The sequence below is a fragment of the Dasypus novemcinctus genome, chromosome 14 (assembly GCF_030445035.2).
Source record: "Dasypus novemcinctus isolate mDasNov1 chromosome 14, mDasNov1.1.hap2, whole genome shotgun sequence".
NCBI classification, from domain to species: Eukaryota; Metazoa; Chordata; class Mammalia; order Cingulata; family Dasypodidae; genus Dasypus; species Dasypus novemcinctus.
Window position 1 is genome coordinate 64,002,508 of NC_080686.1, and position 23,434 is coordinate 64,025,941.

General features: G+C 45.7%; 1 long non-coding RNA gene across 1 annotated transcript; it reads right to left on the bottom strand.

Moving 5' to 3' along the window:
- Positions 1–3,311: 3,311 nt before the first annotated feature.
- LOC111759983 (uncharacterized) lies at positions 3,312–22,331 on the bottom strand. The gene is made up of 4 exons (XR_002793802.2): positions 22,192–22,331; positions 13,908–14,119; positions 11,835–11,937; positions 3,312–5,553 (listed from the first exon to the last, which is right to left on the bottom strand). It is a non-coding gene; the product is annotated as an uncharacterized lncRNA (long non-coding RNA).
- Positions 22,332–23,434: the final 1,103 nt, after the last annotated feature.

Genomic DNA, 23,434 nt, shown 5'->3' on the forward strand with positions numbered 1-23,434 from the left:
TTTATGACTCACTCACAAGCCACCCCCTACAACTGCTCCCAACCCCTGCCAGTAGACCGGGCAGGGATTCAGGGCTGGGTCCCAGGGCAGAGCGCCACTTGGTGAGTCATCCGCGCCCTTCCTCAGAGCAGGTGCTCTCTGGCGAGCCTCCTCTCAGGGCGCCCCGCACAACCTGCCTCTGCCTGTAGGAGGGACTGTGGCCGAGGACAGGCAGGAGGTGCGTTTCTGCTCAGGAATGCCTGAAGGGGCGTGGAGTTACCTGGAACTTGTGCCTGGAGACCCCGTGAGGAATTGGATCCAGGCATAGGTTTTGTGCTCCGGCTGCCTTGGCAGAGGCTGGGGCCCCTGGCCGCGTGCCCGCAGTCACTTTCATACCACACAAGGACCCTTTCTTTTTTTTTTAAAGATTTATTTTTTATTTATTTCTCTCCCCTGCCCTCCCCCCCCCCCCCAGTTGTCTGCTCTCTGTGTCCATTCACTGTGTGTTCTTCTGTGTCCACTTGTATTCTTGTCAGCAGCACCAGGAATCTGTGTTTCTTTTTGTTGCGTCATCTTGCTGTGTCAGCTCTTCACATGTGTGGCACCACTCATGGGCAGGCTGCACTTTTTTTCGCGTGGGGCAGCTCTCCTTGAGGGGTGAACTCCTTGCATGTGGGGCTCCCCTATGTGGGGGACACCTGCATGGCACGGCACTCCTTGTGCACATCAGCACTGTGCATGGGCCAGTTCATCATGGGTCAGGAGGCCCTGGGTTTGAACCCTGGACCTGCCATGTGGTAGGCGGACGCTCTATCCGTTGAGCCAAATCTGCTTCCCAGGACCCTTTCTTTGGTAACTGGTCCATCAGTTAACACCCACTAACACCCAGAAACTGGAGATCTTCTCACACAGTGGCCCTCAAGGCTGGGGTTGGTCAGTCACAAGGCCAAGGGATGGCGGGAGAGATCCGTGTGTGTGATCCTCTGGGTACCACTATCCTCCAATGGAGGCTCCAGGGCAGAATCTCCACACCGCAGGTGAGAAGTGCTTGTTTCTACCCGCTGAACCAAGGCAGCTGCCTTTGCTTCCTGAATTAGAAAACATCCCCGAAGCAAGCTGTGAAAATTCTCATGATGCCGGCTCCCTAAGCTAGAGCTTCCAGAGCAGCCAGCATCCTCTGCTCTCATCCCCCAGGGACAAGAAGTGCCTGCCACCCAGTGTTCCCCAGGCCCGTGCCAAGCTGTCCCCTCCGGGGTAGCCCAACCGGCTTGGCACCTCTCATTTGGAAGACAAAAAAACTGCAACGCTGGGTCCCTGACACAGCAGAACTCCTGCCCTGCCTGGGGCCCAGGGTAGCGTCTAGGCGCAGCCCTCTGTTGGTGGCAAGTCACCTTCTGGAGCCTCAAGTTGTTTCAACATACCTGACACGCCCTACAGGCCCAGCAGACAGGGCTTGTAATGGCCGCTCTGTGCCTGACACACGGGAGAAGCTCCGATGGCCAGTTACACAAATCCTGCCTCATTCAGCGTTTCAGGCATGTGGAGTGGCAGCCTGTCACTCGTCGCTCATTAGGGACGCGCCACACCCTTCCCTCACTCTGTCTTCCTCCCCACCAGGGCAGGGGCTAGCCTAGGTTTGGAGAACAATGGGCGTCCAGATGCCCAGTCATTGCAAGAAGAATGTGCCGAAAGGAAGGCAGTCTAGGGTTTGATTGACATCCAGACCATTGCTTCTGGAAATCCCAGCTTGCTGCACTTGCAAGTCCTCTGGGGCCCATCCTTGTCCTCCTTTCTCAGAGCTCCTCATCCCCGAAGACAGTGTGGTTATTTCTGGATCGAGTGTGACTGAAAAGGCTGGGGTGAGCAATCGCCCTGGCCATTCCAGATGACTCTTCTCAGGTTTCCTGGAGAGGGAGTCTGGCCCAGGCTACTGTTTGTGGCTCACTCTGTTTCTTGGGATGTGAGGATTAATCTTTACAGAGATTATGTCCTAAAGAAAGAACACTTACTTGAGGGCAGGTCTTTCTCTAAGCAGCAGTCACAGAATTTTATAATTTGAGAGCTGGAAGAGAGCTGCTTCATTTTTAAATTAAATTAAATTTTTACTGCTTCATTTTAAGGATGAAGAAAAAAATACCAGAGGGGCTAAGCAATGTGGCTGAAGTTTCTTAGTTTATAGGCACAGCTACAACTCAAGTAGATAATCGATCAAGTCTTCATGAATAAGTCAATGAGTTGAAGTTGGCTTCAAATGGAAATAGGGGAAGTATTTTGGACTCCCCACTTAGAAGAAGGGGTGTGGATTCAAAATATGGATTCAAAATTATTTTGGTTAATATTTTCCCTTTTGTTCCTAGTATCAGATACTCTATTAAGCAGGTTGATAACCTGTCCTCCTTTTTACCTCAGAATGTTTTGTTTTTTATTTCCTCAGGAGTGCAGGAACTGCACTTTATAATTTGGTGTTCACTTGATTGACTGAAGTTGGTCGTAGGAGAAGACCAAGTGAAACTCTTGCTGCACAAAGGGCAAGTGGCCTAGATCCATCTTGAAATCTCCAGGGCTTTGAACTGGTGCCATGTGTCAAAGGACACTGCTTGCTCTTCCCTTTATCCCTGATAATGTGCCTGTGAGATGTGGATTGTTAGGGAGTTAAGATGGGAATGTGAGGCTGAAACCTTCTTATGACTTATGTGTGCTGTGGTGAACCAACTTCTTTGACCTGTGAGAGATGTCCAAAGCCTTATTGTCTTGGAACAGGATCCACCACAACATAAAAAAAGTCTCTGCATTTTCTGTAGCGCCAAATGGGTCTCTCTCCTCCATCTTATCCTGGAGATGCAAGGACCAGAGCCTCTCAAGGTGGGGTCTGGTATTAGGATCCATTAGTGTTTTCCACAAGTCTCTTTATAAAAGGGTTTTTTATTTATCCTGCTGGAGGTTATTCAAGTTCAGCTTGTGAAATAGTTGCTACTTAAGAATCTGGCTGTCACCCATCCTCTCTGTAAGGCCAGTTCTAAGGTGGGAATCTTGCTTTTTAGTAGATGACCAGGGAGAAACTGGTTCTTGGGATGATGGTCTATGTACCATCCACTGATCTAGCACTGGATTCTGAACTATTTTATGCAATTCCCTCAACAAGATTTTATATTCCCTGAGCCCAAGTAACACAGCTTATATTTTCTTTGATTCTCCTAGTACATAGCCTGAACACAGTAGATACTAATAAGCACCTTGACTTATTTGAGTTTTTGAAAGCTTCAATTAGACAGAAACATACATTTATAGTAAAAAAAAATTATATAATAAAAAGATAGTGTAACTTATTTAAATTGTCAATTTTTTATAAAATTATTTACAAATACTCATCTCAGTAAAAGACTGTGATTCAGAAGTCCAAAAGGTTTGAAAAACATCCCTTGAAAAAACATGGTGGTAAACATCACAGAAGGTGATAAGTTAGCTTGGAAGGTACAAACTTTGCGTTCATATACATGAGGAAGTTGTTATAAATAACACCTCTGAAAATTTAAAACCAAAAAAACAAAAAGAGGAATGCCACAGATATTGACCACGTACATCCCTGGGCGTGAGATGGTTTATCACCCTAGAATGTATCATTAGAAGGAACTAGGCACAAGTTTCAGGTATTTGGACAGTTGGGGAAGAGGCAACTCAGGAATGCCCTTACAGAGCTCGAGAGCTGGGAGGCTTGGGTGTCACCAGGAGACATCAGGCGTCGTCCTTTCCTTTCCAGGGGCTTTTCACTTACCTGAGGCTTAACAGGAGGGAAAGCTCATCCCCCAGAGGCACCTGCAGCCTGAAAACGCTTGGAAACTAGAGAAAACGTCTGGCCCCTGTTCTCCTAGCTGAGTCAAAGGCAGAGTGCTACCCAACCATAATATTTTAGTTTTTTTTTTTTAAGTTTAAAATTAAATTATATGATGGGATCTATAGCTGACAGGCCATTAGCAGGAGAGAGGGTCTCAGGCTACAGAGTAGCACTTTACTTGGAGACAATGAGCAAGAGCATCATTTTGTTTTTTTTTTAAAGATAAATAAATCACAAGAGTATCATTTCTAAGTCCAAACTGCTTAGCGTGGAAGGTTCTGTGAGGGGAGGAACCCAAGAGAAGTTGAAAGGAGGATTTGTTTAGCTCATCTTGAGGGCTGATAACAGATTAGCAGCAATAACTTGTGTCCTTAAACTGATCTTTTGGACTAGAGAAGGTTTAGCCCAAGGTCATTTGTTTCCAGTTCTGAATAAAATGATCTATGTTGTTGCCTTAAAGTTTTCAGAAGAGTCTTTGAGCTGAACTTTGGCCTCCTGGCCAGGCAGGCACTTGGGGAGCTGTTACTAGCTTTGGACACTGGTCCTTCTGCAAGGACCCTGCTGAGGAGGAGTTAACCCTTTCCTGCCTGGAGACAACGGCATCCCCCAGACCCGCATTTGTCCTGGTTCCTGATCAAAGCCCACAGACATCCCCTACCTTTCCTTTTCTAGAGGACTCTAGAAAACAAAAAAGAAACATAAGTTAGATTTCTGTGTTAGAACTCTGCCTGGAGTAATGTCAGCTCCTGAAAATCTGCCACTGGCTTTTGTTTTCAACGGCCACCGCTAAATTTATCACAAGAAGATGTGACATAAGGAAAACAGGGAGTTCTTAGCCGTGGCTGCCTCAGCCCCCTGGTGACGACAGGGGCCAAGAGGAGGTGTGCCCACAGGCCTGGCCCCCTACTCACAACCCAGGCCATGGGATTCTGTATGGGAGAGCCACAGGCAAATTGAAGGTGGCAGCACTTGGGCTCCCCTAAAACCTTTCTTCCCTTCCTGGGTGTGACAGGTCTGGTTGCAGGAATTGCTGAGTCAGTCTGCATACACTCCACGCCTAGCTCTAGCTGAGCTGAGCTGTGTGAAATGAAACACAGAAGGGACTCTGTTCTTACCCACACAGAGCTCCACGCAGAGCTGCGTGAGGCAGACTGAGGCGGCTTCAACCAAGGCCCCTGACTTCCCAGGGGCATCTCTTACCAGGCCAAGACTTCCGATGGGCCCTGGACATGCGCTCGCTCCCAGAGTGGTACTACCAATGTCCCTTCTGGGTCCAGAAAGGAAAGGAACTTCTAGAAGTACGCATGTTGATGTTTAACCACCGGCTCTGCTGGTGGGGGGAAGCCCTAATTTTGTAGCATTTGCCAAGTCCTGTGGTGTAAATAATCCACCATGGCTAATTTCAAGCTGGCAACTGGCTCACAAAATTCCTAAAAATTAACAATGGCTCCCACTAGCCGGTAGAAGCCAGCTTCAGCTTATCACTGGCTTTAACCCAGCATCTTATTATAGAAACTGAAATGAAACCCAACAGACCTAGCAAGGACCCCTGAGCCTAGCTCCTGGGAGGGGTGTGGCTCAGACAAATTATCTGACCTCTCTGGAGCTTTAGCATCTGAATTGGTAAAATGAGGGTGATTATTTGTCACTCATTCTTTCTGTTGAGAGGGGTAGAAACCATTTGCAAGAAGTGTCTTGAAGGGCTCTCCTCTTGGTCTCCGATGCTAGGTACGGCACCTCTCCTGGAGAAGAGAAGATAGGGAACAGGCTGCAGAGCCCTAGCCCGTCTTTTGGCCCCTACCAGTTCCCGCCCACCACTTGTGCGTCCCACAGCCAGCAGCCGTATTTTGCCACAGAGGGCTGCCTCTCCTCTCTGCAGCATACTGTGCTATCCGATGGCAGACTGAAAGAGGCAGGGAACTAAGCCTCCTGGGGACGCTCCCCCAGCCAGTGACTGCTGAGAGGCAGTGATGAATTCCCCGGCTCTCTCACCCTTCAGATGAGCTACATCCCTGTGTGTGTGTTTTTTTTACTGAGCCCAGAGTCACCCAACAGAATTATGCATGGGTCGCCAGACTGGCGACTGCCTAGATCATGGGCCCTTTAGTAGCTGCCTTCCCTTTCTAGCAGCTCTTCCTCGCTCCCTCCCTGGTCTTCTGCCCCTCTTAAATATATCACCTGCACTTGAATCACTGTCAAGGATCCACTTTAGGGGGAACCCAAATGATATAGGGGATTACCGAACAACCAAAAGAATGATGCTTTTTAAAAAAGTTTTGTACCCAAAGACAAAAAAAACTTTATTCTGTGTAAAGGTATCTGGAAAATGAAGCTGCACAGGGGGAGAATGATTCTTGGAGAGTGGAACTGCAAATTATTTTCTGAACGGGAAATAGCACAGTCTGATGCGCACAAAGGAACTGGTAGGAACAATGAGACAGACTGCTTGAAATGGAAATTACCCTGAAAACGAGGAAGGTTTAGCTGCCACCCTGATCATGCAGAGTGGGAGGATACTTTGGGCTAGAGATGCTGCTCCAGACCCCTTAAGACCAAAGTAGCAGGTGGCTTCCTGCTACAAGGCCAAGGCCAGGTGGAGGAGGACCAACCCTATAGAACTTGTGCCTGGGCCCCCACTGGTTGTTGATCTGGATCTGGCAGGCTCCCGGGACTCTGGCAGGGCACTGGAGAGCATTGGAGCTTCCTCTCTGTCTCCCCAGGCTCTTGAATTCAAGCCCAATAGGCCCCATCTCCACGCAGGGGCCATTCCAATGGAAGGCCAGACTGAGGGTAAATGACTACTTTTTAGCAGAGTAGAAGAGATGGCAGAAGGTTGGATTTCCACTGTTAACTTCTTTGCCAAGTACCTTCTATAGAGTCTGTGCGGGGAGCCAGGAAATGGATTCAGGAAGAATATGACCTGCTCTCGCAGAGTCCACAGGCTCCATTAACTGCAAAACTGAGCGGCAGGGAAGAGTCTTGTATATTTGTCCTAACAAAGCACTGAGGACTTGTGGTCAACCAATTGGTGTCGTGAGATACTCCAGGGTGCCATTCCCCCCACAGAATCTTTGAACATGTGGCAAAAACTGGCAGAGCCATCTTCCTCAAAACTATGGAAAACAGTTAAAGGGTTGCAGTAATGGGGTCAGTGCTGAATCAAGAATGCACAGAAAGTGAAGTATAGAATTACCATATGATCCAGCAATCCTACTTTTATGATATACCCTGAAAGAATTGAAAGCTGGGACTCAAAGAGATGTTTGCACACCAATATTCATAGCAGCATTATTCACAATTTCAAAAAGATGGAAGTAACCATAGTGTCCGTCCGTCAACCAATGAATGGATAAATAAAATGTGTTATATGCGCATAATGGAATATTATTCAGCTGTAAAAAGGAAGAAAGCTCTGCTACATGCGACAACAAGTATGAAACTCGAAGACATCTTGTTGGGTGAAATAAGCCAGAAATAATTAGAATAAGCAAATTCATAGAGTCAAAAACCAGAATATAGGTTAGCAGGGGCTGGGGAGGGGGGAGGGTAGGGGTAAGGAGTGGGGAGTTAATATTTAAATTGTGCCGAGTCTCTATTTGGGGTGGTGGAAGAGTTTTGGAAATGGACCATGGTGATGGCAGCACAACATTGTAAACCGAGTTATATATTTGAATGTGGTTAGAAGGGGAATATTAGGTTATGTATGTTACCAGAATAAAAATTTTAAAAATACCATAGGACTGTACAACACAAATAGGGAACCCTAATGCAAACCACTGACTATAGTTAATAGTACAATTATAAAAATGTTCTTTCATTAATTGTAACAAATGTACCACACTATTGCAAGGTGCTAATAACAGGATGGAATATGGAAACTCAATTTTATGCATGCTTTTTTATAAACCTACAACTTCTCTAATAAAAAAAAGGAAGGAAGTTCTGATACATGCTACAACATGGATGAACCCTGAAGACATCATATTGAGTGAAAAGCCAGATGCAAAAGGGTAAATATTTAATGATGTCACGTATACGAAATTATTAGAATTAACACATAAATAGACTCAGAAGATGGAATACAATTTACCAGGGGCTGGGGTGGGGATAGGCAATGGGGATTTAATGCTTAATTGGTACAGAGTTTCTATGTGGGGTGATAGAAATGTTTTGGTAAAGGATAGTGGTGATGGTAGCACAAACATTGTGAATGTGACACCACCACTGAATTATATATTTGAATATAGTTAAAAGGGGGAAATTTAGGTTGTATATACATATTACTATATAATTCTTTTAAAATAAAAAAGATCAATAAAATAATGACAGCTAAAAATGTAAATAAATCATAACAGATTAGACCCAAAAAAGTACTAGGGAGAGCAGGGGATGAATGATCCATTCGGATTCAGGGGATTGGAAAAGGCATCTTGTATTTGATGAATTGCTGGATGTAAATTTATCAGAAGATCAGATGCATAGTAGGAACTCCATAAACCTGATTCATATCTAGGGTCCTTTCCACCCTGAGAATTCTGCATCTAAGTACTAATGTAGAGAATATCTACTAGATGCTTAATGGGTTATAGCTACAATTATCTGCAAAATTAAAGGCAAAAAGCCAGGGGTCTATTTGTAGCTGAGTTACTGAACGCTGAGAGGCTCCTCGGGCTGGCAGTACTTAGACCCGCTATCCTTGCTGCCTGAGAATGGTGTACAGTTTCCTACTGCCCATCACTGGCACTGGTGGCCATGGTGTCCTCATCCCAGATACATCAGGGGTGGGGCAGCTACAGTGACGCTGGCTAGCTAGCTGGGAAGGAGCTCTAGTTTTGTGTGTTCTTCCCAGAAACACAAGTGGCATTTTCACTACCAGCCTCTGAAGCCTTTGCTGATGTGCTCATTACTGCACTCTGCAGCTCCCCAGAAGGGACCCCACTGGAAGATGAACTCTTGCAGGGAGGACGCAGACATCAGACACACTATCAAGGGCCCATGCTCTCATTTATGGACCAGAGAGCAAGCTGTGGTAACGGTATACGAGGGGGTGGACAGGAGAGGGGCCCATTCTATGAACCGGAGTGCAAGACCATCAAGTGAAGCCCCGCAAGGCAGCCTTAGACACCCTCGTCTTGAGATTTAGGGGAGCACCTGCAGTGCTCCCGCTGGGAATTCTCGCCAGCACTCCCACACAGAGGCAAGGATGCTTGGCCAGGCGTGTTTGCCTGCCTGCCCGCTGCCTGGGAGGAGGCTCTCACTCCAACTGAGCACCTCAGCCAGGATACAGAGCTGCAGACTGGTGTGGGGAGTCAGGCAAGGTGGTGCCAGGGAGGCCCTTTTTTCATTCTAATTTGCAGGGGGCAGCTGTTGGGGATGAGAAGCAGAGAGGGAGGTGCCTGAGATAGAGCAAAGGTAATTGTTAGTTGGTTCATCCTGGGAGCGACCTCTGAGGAGGCCAGGATTTGTACGCTCTGTGTGTGTGTGTGTATGTGTGTGTGTGTGTCAAAGACAGAAAGAGAAGTCATGAGAAAGCAACTTGGGGAAAATAAGCAATACTTAACTTCAGCAACCTTTACACTAATCAAAAGTAATTTTATTCATTTCATGAATGTATTATTTGTGGAATACTATTTACTTATAAAGTAGATTGCTGGGTTCTTTTTGTTTGTTGGTTTGTTTGAGAGAGATTAATAAATGAAAACATTTGCTGGGAAAATCAGGCCCTGACCCTCAGTTTTCCCCAAAAGTGAAAGAAAAAAATCCTTAGAGAAAAATTTTTGCCCTACCTTCCCACTATTCCATTGCCTCTCACCACTGCAATTATTTCCCTTCTTTTTCTCTCCCCCTTGCAAATTTACTGTTTAATCATTCGTTTATTCATTCACTCACTCATTCATTCCTTCTTTCAACATACATGTTAGAGGCACGTATGCCAGGCATTAGTGATATGGGTGAAAACTCTCAAATAGGCATATTTTAATTTTCATTAATCTAAGGAAAAGTTTTCTAACGGTTGATCTCACTCATAAAAGGAATGTGCTCTCTATCAATAGAGGATGTTTGAGCAAAAGCTGACTGGGAGATTTAGAGAGGATTCTTGCATTATGCTGGGCTCGGCCATGGTGATCTTCTAGTGCTGAGAGTCCATGATTTTGTTGTGATTTTTAATATAATTGAATAGACAGCAGGGAGAGCCCATGATCCCTTAATTGGATTTTCCCCTCTCAACTCCCAAGTGATCAATGCCAACAAAGTCAATGTCAGATGTGCTCCCCACTTCACACAGAGCCTTCTCTCTAGCATTTGCTTACTTGTCTAGACAGAACAGGAAGGAATTAAGAAAAGGGCAACAAAAGTCTCCAAAGTGGAGCCAGGCTTTGTGGATCAGAGTCAAGGCCCAGAGCTCGTGGTCCTGGACTAGGAATCCTGGCATCCTATTTCCAGGACTAGACATGACGCATCCCCCAAAAGAGTCTTTCAGTCAGCACTGAAGATAATGAGTTAAAATTAAGGCCAGGGCAAAAAGACTAAAAAATGAAAACAAGAAAACTTCTCATTGGAGACCAAGTCACCCTGGACAGAGCGAAGTGGAGGTTTCGCTTTGGGTCAACTCCATTCACGCCAAACAGCGTGTCTGCTGCGTTCCTGCGTCAGGCGCCTGCACTCTGGGGGCCTGCAAGAGCGAGCTTGACCCAGCCCGCCCTGCTTGACCCTGCCTGCCCTGCTCGCACCAACGATCTCGCTGCCTGCAGAAGCGGGCATTCCAGGAAGGGCCGTGGGGTGGCCGGCTGGGATCCGAGGCTTTCCTCCTGGAGCGCCAGATGCCTTCCCTTTGCCTGGTCACCATTCTCATCAGAAGGAGGATTCTTGCCTTAAACCCCAATGACTAACATAGAGAATGAGTAAGTTCTGACTTTAACAATCCATCCAAAGATGAAAAAAATTCTCCGCAAGAGCCCACTCTCCTCTTGACTTCAGTTGGTGAATTAAGTAGACATCTGCATCCCTTCCCCTTGTCTGCTTGTCAGAGCGCTGTTTTGTCAAGCTGCCGCTGATGGGGAAGAATTGGCAACGCCAGCATCTGTCAAAGGACTCTCCTTACAATAGGGACCTGTCTGTGGAGGCTGATGGGCTAATTTTTACTTAAGCTTCTGGTAACCAATGAGGAAAAAGAAGCAAAACAAGGTGTTCTAACAAAGGTATGCTCGTCTCCGGGTGTTTGCTGCTGTTAGAGACCTCAAGGAAAGCTGCTTCTCGGCTGAAAGCGAACCTTTTTTCCCCAAGGATTTCATTTCAGAAGTTTCAAAAGATACCAGAGAAAGAGAGAGAGAACAAGGGGCAGGAAGAGGCAAGAACAGAGAGGACAGAGATGAAGAGAGAGAGAGAAGCAGGAGAGCTGTGCCTTGCTGGGATGGCACAGAGGAGAGTTGCAAACCCAGGTTTGATCTTGGAAAAATGTTTTCTCTTAAGGGTTGAAGCAGTGGAAGATAGAAATTTCTATTTATTTATTTTTGAAAAGATGTGCCTTTCCCCCTGCTGCTCAGTTCACCTGGAATGCCCTTTCCTGCCCGTCTTTGCTCTCCCTACCTATTCTAAAAAATAGGCTGAAGGGCCCCTCCTCCACGAGGCTTTCTTTGGTGCCCCCTGGATAGATATATAATTGCTTCACATTCTGCAGGCCAACAGTAGTTTGTTTTTCTTTTTCTAAGGGCATTGATCATATGCTGTCACATGTTTAAGTGATGTGTGTTCAATATATTTGCCCTAGAGGTTTCTGAATTCCTTGAAGGAGGGTCTGAGTCTTTCTCACCTTTGGACCCCCATTATGCTCAGCAAAGTTTGTGCTCAGTGAATATTTGTCACGAGGGTGGAGGGCAAAAGCTGGTGCACTATTCTGAGCAGGCACCCAGTCCCCCCATAACTGACCCCCCAAAAGGCTCAACAGCAGTTTAAACCAATCCATGTCATCAAGGCGAGGCAAACGTGAAGGGGTGGCAAGACAGTTTGGGGCACATCCTCTTACCCGGTGACCAGTGGCCTTAAGTCAGTCCCGAATCTTCTTCTGGCTTCAGCCTTCTGCTTCCTTTCAGGACTCATCTCCTTCGGGACAGGAAAGCCAGCCCAATCTTGAAAGAACAGAAAGCCGGGATGGAAAGAGTGAGAAGAGGGGAGATGAATCATGCAAGAATGGAAGTTGGCATTTATATTTAGATTTTTCCATCTTTTTAACTTTCTGGTGGTGTGATAAAGGTGAAGTTGGTAAAGGGGGGCGGGGGTCACGCAGGTCTTGTTAGTAATTGTACTAAGCGGCCTTCCCCCACCCTCTCCCCTAAGCTGTCACTACAAGAGATTTGCTTATTTTGTAACTCAGGAATAATAAGCCAAAATTTGGCCCTGGAACTTGGAGAACTAAATGTAACTTCACGCTCGGGCTGTAACAGCTATTTTTGGAGTTACTTTAGTTAGTTTGGCTTGTAATGCTGCCTTTATCTTAGTTCTTCCACAAATTGTAAGCGGGCTCGTGGAAGGAGCACAGGCATTACGGTCAATGGTCCTGTGTTCTGCTGGCTGTGTGGCCTGACACAGGTCATTTACCCTCACTGAACCTCAGTCTCCTCATGCGCAAAATGGGGAACATATTACCTTCCTCACCAAGCTTTCCAAGAATTCAGTGTGATCATGTATGTTAAGTGCCCAGTATAGGAGGTGACACACTGCAGGTGGATAATGGATGTGAATTTCCTTCCCCTCTGCTCCCAAGTTGACTTGATGCCTCTTGACGCAAGACCATGACTAAATTGGCTCCATTTAGATCCAAGACTCCACATCAGCCGTGTTTGCTGCGCTGGCCTTGTCTCTTCCTCAGCCACCCATGACCCCCCATTGACATTCCACGTCAGTTCATCTTTGGGGGATACCTGGACTCATGAGAGAATAATATTCTGGTATGGAACAGGGCCATTTTCAGGTCCACAGGAGCCTCGTTGGAAGACTAAACTTTCCAACCCACAAGAGAATTCATAGAACAACAAACCACCCAGTTAGATTTCTCTCCCAAATGATTGACTCCCATGTTGGACAGATGGTTCTGCATCTGCATATGTTATTGGAGTGTTGGGGGCCCACCCTACAGATGAACCTCCAGCTTTTGATCCACCTCACCCTTATTAGAGGAGCCTGGTCCTAAAGGTCAGAGAGGGGGTGGACACTCAGCCAGCCCAGAACAAGCAGAAACATGAAGGTAGTTTCTGCAGTAGTCTAAAAGAGCCAGTGCCCTTGTTGACTCAGGATGCCAAAAACCAATACAGCCTGTTTTTGAGAGAAAAGTACAAGGAATGTATTTGACTTGCCTTGTTCCTACTCATCAAAGTGTCATTTCATTTATCTTCCTGAACACAAAACAGCTGTTCTGTGTTTTTTCCTCAACAACCCTTTTCCTCTTTTACGTCAGAGAAGGAAATGTACACTTCCTGCAAGGGGGCAATTTGCACAGACTTTGTGAAAGTGGCATTTGAGTTTGGCCTTAAAGGATGTGTAGGATTTGAAAATGTAAATATTTGGAGGAAGATGTTGCTGGCAGAAGGAATAAGAGGAGCAAAACACAGAAGTGGAAACTAGCATTAAAGGGGAGTTATTTGGGGTATAAAGATCACAAAAGGAATCATAACAACAGATAACACAAATTAAATACTGTAGGAGGCATTCTCGAAGATGGACCCAATAATCTCTGTCTTCTGGTCTTCATACCCTTATGTAAACATGTCTTCCTGAGTGTGGCCTGGATTTATTGGCTCGCTTCTAATGGATAGAATATATAAGTAATGGGATATCCCTTCTGAGATTAGGTTATAAAAAGGCCATGGCTTTTACCTTGGACTCTTGCTCATCCTTGGACTGCTCGCCCTGAAGAAAGCCAGCTGCCACATTGTGAGGCAGCCCTGGGTGGCAGCCCACCTGGTTAGGCACTGAGGCCCACCAGCATCCCCCACTTCCACCCCAGGGGATAGAGGACTCTAACCCTGCAGCCCTTCATTTAGCTTCTGCTAAGGAAGTGGCAACTCTGCTTCCCTCTTACTCTTCTTCCCTCACGGCTTACCTGGATAGTGGTTGGTTTCAGGATATTCCTGGGAGATTTAAACTTGCCACCGTTCTTCAAATATGTCAGACAGGTCCTCCAGGGAGGCATGTGGTGCAGTGGTACAGGCTGCTCAGTCCTGGTGTTCCTTCTGATCACAGTACCTGCTGCCTGTCTCGTTGAGACCTTTGACACACTGGCTGAGTCTAAGAGGTCTATAGATGCATGATTACCTTTGGATAAAATTTACAACAAATAAAGAAAAAAACCACAAGAGAACCTTAAGAGTTAGGAATGAGCAAGTGACATTTCATGATGACATTCCTCATTGTTGATCTGTACATTGCTGCAGCGTGTGTATGTGCGCACACGCGTGTGTGTCTAGGCTCATAAACTGGAAGGAAGCTGTTGTTCAGAAGACTTTACACTTCGGTTCTCACTTAAGCCATGGTGGGAGTGAGGAGTACTCTAAGGTACAGAAAGAGCTAACAATGGGTAGAACAAGGTCCAAATGCAACGTCTGGAGAACTGGGTTCTTGCCCCAGTGCCACCACCTGCTTTCTGGAAAATCCTGGGTGTCTCACCTCACCTCTCTGAACCAGGAAGCTGGAGTAGGTCACCTGTAAGAATGCTTCTAGTCTTGCCTCTGTGGTTTTATCAGCTTTCGTTTAGAGGGTTGGCCCAGAGCAGAGCATCCCCCTCTCTGCGTGTTTCCTGTCTTCCCGCTTCCCTGCTCACATGGGCTCCCCAGCCCCTCTGCCTCATCTTGAAACAGCACTGCTTTATCTGAAAAGGGCATTCACATAAGTGTGCTCTGTGGGGCAGAGGCTGAAAGGCTTGTAGCATCCTGTACTGCTAGGTAAAGGAGCAAAGTCTTCTGTCTCCCAGGTCAGTCTTAACAAACAGTAAGCGTCCTCTCAGAAGCATGGCCTAAGGGTCCCTAAGCATCTGCCATAACCCACCCACACCCACTGGAAGGTGGCAAGGGGTGGGAGAGTGACTAACTTGTACCTGCCTCCCTCCCTCCAGCATGTGGGGACCTACACAACAACAGTAAAAGCTGGCTCCATTTCACAGAAGAGAAAGTGACAACAGGCGGCAATCAAGACTCAAAGTCAGCTTTATGACCCCAAGTTTATGAGAAAGGAGATATTCCTCATTAACGCATTCCACAGACATTAATTAGCATTAAAGGGGTCTCCACTAATCATCTGACTTGGCTTCACATTAGTTTATCAGGGAGAGAAGTAAGTCATACAGCTAGAGAATGCATTCGGACACTTTTCTCTAGCAGGACTGACTCACGGCCCTCTTAAAATAAGTTAAAGAACTCGTACTTTGTACTTTGAAGGCAGTCAAATTACTCTGCCTTGTCTCCATTGTTCCAAAGGATAATCTGAACCTGTTCTTTGTCCTCACAGCCACAGACCGCCTGGAGCTGCACGACCAGCGTGTAAACACCCTTCCTTCTATCTTATCAAAATCCCTCCCGGCTAGGCTTATCAGAGCTGACTCACTCCAGGGGCCCAGTGCGAGAGCCCGGGGCTGGGAATACCCGGGTGAGCGGGAACTGGCTCTTCCACCCTTGGGGGAGGGGTTTCCTAAACCTCCCCCTCCCCCCATCTCCCCCAGCTAGAAGCTCAGCAACCTGTGTTTTTTGGGGGATGGACTTGGCCCCCAGAAGTTGTTCTGTGTCTTTCCCACTAAGCCCTATCCCCATGGGAGACCTGTAGGGGCACAGGACCCTGAAGCAACCGTACAGCAGGGGCGGGGGCGTGGGAACCAGGGCTGCTGGGTGCAAGGAAGAACACAAGCACACTCTGGAGTGGGAGCCAGGGGGCACGGGGTGCTCAGGGAACACTTCCCTTCAGGCTGGAAGTATTAGGTGCCCCCACCCTCAAGAAACCCAGTTCGAGAATAAAACAAACGAGCATTTGGTTGGGATGAGTGCTCTTCTCCTAAGAAGCCCCACACCCTTAATACCCAAAGATTTTTACCATCATCTTGGCCTCTGATTGGGTGGGGGAAGAGCAGGCAGCGCGCAGCACCCACTGGCGTCTGCTTCCCGAGGGGCGGGGGCAGGTGCAGGGCAGCTCACTGCATAGGCTACTCTCAGTGGTACAGACTGATGTGGTGCTCATTCATTCGTTCATTCGCTCATTCATCCATTCCCTCCTAGAGATGAGGACCGCCTGCCAGCACAGCGCACCATGCAGGAAACCCAGTGGGAACAGAGGGAGAGACCTGGTCCCTGCCCTCCTGGCCGTTCCAGCCCAGCAGGGAGGAGAGATAGCACACCAAGACATACTGGCTGGGGTAGATGCCACCAAGAAGAGGCTTGCGGGGTTCTGGTGGATCTGGGAGCCCAGGGCAGGCTTTCCTGAGGAAGTGATGTTCAGGCTGATATCCAAAGGGGCAAGAATGGGGATGGGAGCGAGAGCATTCCAGCCCGGGGGAACAGCGCGTGCAGTGGCCTTGTGAGGAAACCTCAGGAACCTACAGGGCAAGGACAGGCTGCCAATGTGGCCAGGGCAGAGCGAAGGGGACCGAGGCAGGGGATGGGACTGGAGAGGCGGGCTGGGGCCGAGCACGCGGCCATGCTCAGAGTCTCGTTTTTATCCCAGAGCAACGGGGAACCTGCACGGAGTAACATCCAGGGAACTGGATACATGTTAGGGAACCCAGGAGAGCAGAAGCAATGGCCTGGGTCCCTCTCTCTGCTCCCCGTTGAGCGGTGCCCCCAGGCCTGGATACCCCCAGGCTCCGACCCCGAGCAGGGAAGTGGACTGGAGATGGTGGGGCTGGAGGGGGGGGCAGAAGGCGGAGAGTCAGCCCCAGCATCCAGCCACCCAACCCCACCCAAAGGAAGCCACCTCCCTTTGCACACCCCTCTGGAGGCCGGCCTGCGGCTGGAGGCGGAGTGGCCCAGCAGGAGGCCGCCCAGTGCCAACACCGCCCTGATTACACCGTGGGTGCTGTGTGCCACCCACCTGCGTGGAGAGGCCGAGGAAGAGGTGAGGATGTGAGCGCTGAGGCTGGAAATGCATGTGGGCGGCTCCTGGGAGGCGGGAGGCGGGGGGCAGGTGCCCAGCCTTCCTGGGCCGGGGCGGGGGTGGGGGTCGCCCCCCTCCCATTTTCCCCTGGCCCCAGAAGCTTCTTGAGATCATTTGAATTTGCCCTGTCTCCTGCAGGATGCCTCTACGGGTTTCTCTTTCCCTTTTTCTCCCTCCCCCACTCTTCTCTCCCTCTGCTGTCAGCAAACAGCCACCATCACCATGGATACGCTTGCTCTTGCTCGCAGTTCCACCGTTGGCAGGAGTCAGGGGGAGGGTGGCTGGTCTCCTTAGTCTTGCTATTGACTTTTAAAATCAGCTCAGGGCTGCACACTGCTGACTTACGGCCTAGCCCTTAACCTGGAGGAGTCACGCTCAGCAGACACGAGGTAGGAACAGCATGTCTACCGAAGGGCTTATTTGCACCCCGAAAGGATGCACCCTGGCTTTCCTTTTTAAGAACCAGTGCATCATAATGCATTGGAAGTGACCTGATTCACCCAGATTTGCTTAAGGCACACCCACTGGGTGACTCGAAGGAGACCTGTAGGGCTTTGGTTACAAGAAGCAACTTGGTGCCAGCCAGACCTGCGTTCAAATCCTGGTTGTGCCATGTATTAAAGGGATAAATTATTTAACCTTGCTGGACCTCAGTTTCCTCATCTGTAAAACAGGGATAACTATCTACCTCGTAAGCTGTGGTAAGCATTTGGTACACAGTAGGTGCTAAAAACGGTTATTTTGCTGCTCTTATTATCATCACAGAGCTCTACATTTTGAGATGCTGCACATGTGTTTGCTGACTTGCAGGTAGCACAAAAAGCACTGACACTGACTTAAATGCTGCTGGGACTGAGAGTTTCCAAAGGTGGGGTTGAGTAATTTCCACCACCACCGCTCCAAAATCTCTTACTCAGTGGGAGACATATGTTACATAGGGCAGTAAATGGTAAAGGAGTTAGCAGGGAGGAGGAATGTCCAGCCAAGTGTCTGGGGACAGGGGTGATATACACCCCAGAGAAGAGTTTCTATGGCTCAGAGGACTTGGTAAGTCTTAGGAACTGGGGGCACCAGGTGCTGTGGAAGGAGGTTGATTTGAGGTCTGAAAACAGAGGGATTATTTAGAGATTTTTACAGGAGGCAGAGAGACTGGCAGGTCCTCACCTCAAGCCCCCTCAATGGCAGGTGTACTGTACCTCACCACACCTGCAGGAGACAGGAGGTTTCTTTTACAGAAAAACTGAGCCAGAGAGACTTTGCACTAGTGCCGTGAGGTACTGGGAGGATAGGGTGGGGCGAAATTTACAATTAAATGAGCCCTTCTCCCTTGTTCTTCCCTCACCTAGCTTCAGAATAACAGGTCAGAATAACAGGAGACTGAAGGATTCTTTTTTGGCAAAAACTGACCCACTCCATCCTCAAACTTAAAAGCTTTTGTGCATCAAAAGACTATGTCACAAAAGTGAAAAGACAACCTATTCAGTGGGAGGGAATGTTTGGAAACCACATATCTGAAAAAGGTTTAATATCTAGACTATATAAAGAAATTCTACAACAATAAAAAGACAGATGACCCAATCAAAAAATGGGCAAAAGGGAGGCGACTGTGGCTCAATCAGCTGGGCTCCCGTCTACCATATGGGAGGCCCTGGGTTCTGGGGCTTCCTTGTGAAGGCAAGCTCACCCACACGCCATGGAGAGCCGCCTGGCCTGCAAGGGTCATGGAGAGCTGACTCAGCAAGGTGACTCAACAAAAAGAGAGACAAATAAAAACACAGATGAGCACCTAGCGAATGGACATAGAGAGCAGACAGCAAGCAAGCTGCAAGGGTAAGGGGGAATATAAATAAAAATAAATACAGACACACAGAAGAACGCACAGCGAATGGACACAGAGAGAGACAGCAAGCAAGCCGCAAGGGGGGATAGGAATTTTAAAAAAGCACATGAAGGGATGCTCAACATCACTAGCTATTAGGGAAATACAGATCAAAACTATGGTAAAAAGCACTAGAAAGGCTATTATTTAAAAATTGGAAAAACCAGAAAACTAGAAGTGTTGGAGAGGATGTGGAGAAGTAAGAAACTCATTCATTGCTGGTGAGAATGTATAATAAAATGGTGCGGCTGCTGTGGAAGACAGTGTGAGGGTTCCTCGGGAAACTAAGTATAGGATAACCAGATGACTCAGCAATCCCACTACTAGGTATATACCCAGAAGAATTGAAAGCAGGGACTCAAACAGATATTTGCACACTGATGTTCATAGTGGCACTATTCACAATCGCCAAAAGATGATGTAATCCAAGTGTCCATCAAGCAATGAATGGATAAGCAAAATGTGATATACACATATAATGGGATATTATTCAGTCATAAAGAAGGAAAGAAGTCCTGATACATGTGACAAGATGGATGAACCATGAGGACATTCTGCTGAGTAAAATAAGCCAGACACAAAAGGGCAAATATTGGATGATCTCACTGATATGAACTAATTATAATAAGCAACTCATAGAGTTAGAATCTAGAATATAGGTTACCAGTAGATAGATTAGGGTTAGAAAATGGGGAGTTGATGCTTAATTTGTAGAGTTTCTTTTTAGGTTTAATTGTAAAGATTTGGAAATGGATGGTGGTGATGGTAGCACATTATTGTGAGTGTAATTAACAGCACTGGATTATAAAGGTGAACATGGTAAAAGGGGGAATTTTAGGTCAAATAAAAATTTGAAAGATAAATGGACTGTATGACACAACGAATCCTATTGTAAATGATGGACTATAGTTTATCGTATAAGAGCATTCTTTCATGAATTATAACAAATATATGGCACTGATACAAAGTGTTAATAATAGGGTAGTATATGGAAAAAATACACCTAATGTAAACTATAGACAATAGTTAATAGTACTATTTTAATAATTTTGCATCAATTGTAACAAAGGTAACTACTGTTAAAAAAAATGAGTACAATTACAAAAAGAGCTATCATCAATTGTAATAAATGTTCCACACCAATGCAAGGTGCTGGTGGTAGGGTGGTATATGCGAATCCTGTATTTTATGCATGTTTGGTCTATAAAACCACAACTTCTTTAATTAAAAAATTAAAAATAATTTTAAAAAGAGAAATTGCTAAACTATTTTCCAAAGTAGCTGTACTATTTGTATTCCTGCCAGTAATGTAAAGATTTCCAGTTGCTCCACATCTTCACCAGTACTTGGTGTGGTCTGACTGTTGGTTGTGACAATTTTGTTGGGTGTGTAGTAATATCTCACTGTGCTTTAAATTTGCATTTCCCTATGATTGGTGACATTGAACATCTTTTCATGTTCTTTGTTGTCATCAAAGATCTTCTTTTCTGAGGTAAAATGAAGTCTTTGTCCAAAGTATCTCCCCATTTTTTAACCAAGTTGTTTGTCTTCTTCTTAAGAATCCTTCATATGTATTAGATACGAGTCCTTTGTCAGATGCGTATATTGTGAATATTTTCTCCAGATCTGTGGTTTGCCTTTTCATTTTCTTAATGGTGTCTTTCAAAGAGCATATTTTTAATTTTGATGAAGTCCAATTTATCACTTAAAAAAACAACTGACCCACTCCAGAAAAAAAGACCTACAATATTGACATTTGGAAGCTTCCATTGAAAAACCCTGCTGTCTACTTGATCACCCTAGAATAAATCCTGTTCATATACACAGGACTTCCAGTCAGCTCTTTAGGGCCTCATTCTTAAATATGAGTGGCAGCCAAGTATTACTACCATTGAGGAAAACATCTGGAATGAAAGAAAAAGAACAAAGTAATAGAATAGGAAAACAAGATCTATGAAGGAAGCAGAGACAATGAATAAGGAGAAACTGAAATCCAATTATAATTGATATCTTTAGGGACATAAAAGAAGACTCTATCCACAAGATGTGATAAAAGAATAAGCAGCGCAAGAAAGAGTTCCTGAAGAATAAAATTCTGATGACCAAAATTTTAAAAATTTTAGGGCAGTGTTGGAAGGTAAAGCTAAGGAAATTTCCTGAAAGTAAAACAAAGCGAAGGACAATAGGAGAAAAAATATAAGAGAATTAGAGGAATAATTCAGGAGGTTCAATATCCAATAAATAGTTCTAGAAAGAGAGAACAGAGAAAATGGTATTAAGGAAATTATCAAAGAAATAATATAAGGAAATGTACTAGAAGTGAAGGATACAGTCTTGATTCAAAGGATCCTCTAAATGCCCAGCACAATAGTTGAAAATGGACCCACATCACCTGTGGCAGTTTGAAATTATTTTATGAATCCCCCGAAGAGAAAGATGTTGTTAAACTAATGTGTTCCTGTGGGTGTGACACCCTTTGATTGCATCTGGTTGAGATTACATTACTTGATAAGGTCATTTTAGGGCATTTGATTGGACTGCACTAGTGGGGCATGATTGATGTTAAGTCTCTGCCCTCTTGCTAGGTCTGTTAAAAATGGAGACACACAGATAGAGAGACACACACAGACACAGGAAAAGGAAGCCACCATTTTTTATCCTGCCATGTGAGAGAGATAGCTTAAGAAGGAAGCCTAAGAGCCTGGGCCCATGGAGCAACTCAAGAGATGAGCCTTGCTATATGCCTGATAGCTTACAGCTGAACTCTTAGAAGAAAGTGGAGCCACTTACAGAGGAGGCCTGGAAAGAGATACCCTTTGCCTGGTTGCACACAGCTGAGTTCCAGGAGCTGGGCTCCAAGAGATGCAAGCCCAGAGGGGAAGAACTCGGCAGAGATCCGGTGGCCACCTTGCTTTGACATGTGCCCAGACAACAAGATCAACAGTAGCTGACTTTGGTGAGAAAGCACCTCTGATGGTGCCTTGACTTGACTTTTCATGGCCTCAGAACTATAAACTTTTACCCCAAATAAACCCTTTTTATAAAAGGCAACCCATTTCTGGTATTTTGCATTGGCAGCCTTTTGGCCAATTAAAACACCACCACCACATACCATTGTCATATTTTAGAAATGTAGGGATAAAGAAAGATCTGAAGAACTTTCAAAGAGAGGACTAAAAAGTTTACATATAAAATATCAACAATCAGAATGGCACTGGACGTCTTAATAGCAACATTGGAGGCTAGAAGAAATTGGAAATTGGGAAAACGTCTTCAATACCAAGGAAAAGATATTCTCAGCTTAAAATTTTATTCCCAGTAATCTTACCAATCAAGACATTTTCAGAAATGCAAAATAAAGCAAAAATTTTACCTCCCATGTGATCTTTCTCAAGAAGCCCCTGGAGGATGCTTCATCTTGTTGCGGGAGAAACCAAGAAAGAGGAGGGCAGTAATCCAACAGATGATCCAGTGAAGAAGAGAGGCAATGGGAGTTTCAAGGATGACAGCTATGAGGCCAGCTAGGAACAACCAGACCAGAGTAGAGCAGGGCATTGGAGCACTCCTTCCAGAAAAACAATGGAACCAATTATTGACAGGTTTCATATATGACAAATTGTATAGAGAATCAAACTGCAGAATTGGTAGAGAAATGGAAAGACTTAGACAAATGTTTAGAGAAAACAAACCTAATGCAAAATATGGAAGAATTATCAACTCCAATAAGAAGAAAATGGTGGAAAAAAGAAATGTAATGTCAGTTCACTACTTGACTCAGCAACAATGTTTATTTTACATAATCAGGATAATGAAAACACTGCATATGGATTTAACCAAAAATTGATAAACAATTATGTTGGAAGGATAGAAAGCTTAGGAAGGGGATAGGTAGGTGAGCTAAACTGTTCAACTTGCCATAGTGGAAAATTTTTTAAATATGTAAATCAAGAGATAACAGTGTATGCCTGTTATCTAAAAATAAGAATGCAAATAGAAAACAAAGCTATGAGTGCTGCAATGGTTGCTTCTGGGGAACAAAAAGAAGATGAGATGGAAAGAAGGAAGTTAAGAGACTTTTACATATGGTATATTTTGATAAAATAAATATAAAAATTAATTCAAAATCAACAGAGATGAGAAAACTAGACTGGCATTGGTCAAATTATGGCTTTACCCCAACACACATCTGGGGTGCATTTCAAGTCTCTCAATCATAAAGTCAACAAAGACAAAATGGCAGACACATGCACAAAGTTAGGAGAATTTCTGGAACTGGGGCTGCCATTCCTACTAATATGAAAAACACCAGCAGTAAACAATAGCAATGGTTATAATAGGTTTCTGAGACAACCCAGCAAACTAGGCACCATGTTATTATTCCCTGTCTTCAAAGGAATAAAGAAGACTCGGAGGTTCAGGAATTTAGTGGAAGTCTCTGATTTAATAAGTGGTAGATGCAGGATCTAAATCCAGGTGGCTAATCTGTGGCAGATTATATTTTCAAACATGGGCTCAGGCTTCATGCTCTTCTTCTTCCACTTCCCCCTCAAGGGGTGGAGTCAATTTCCCCCACCCGCATGAATCTGGGCAGATCTTACGACAGCTTTGTCCAATAG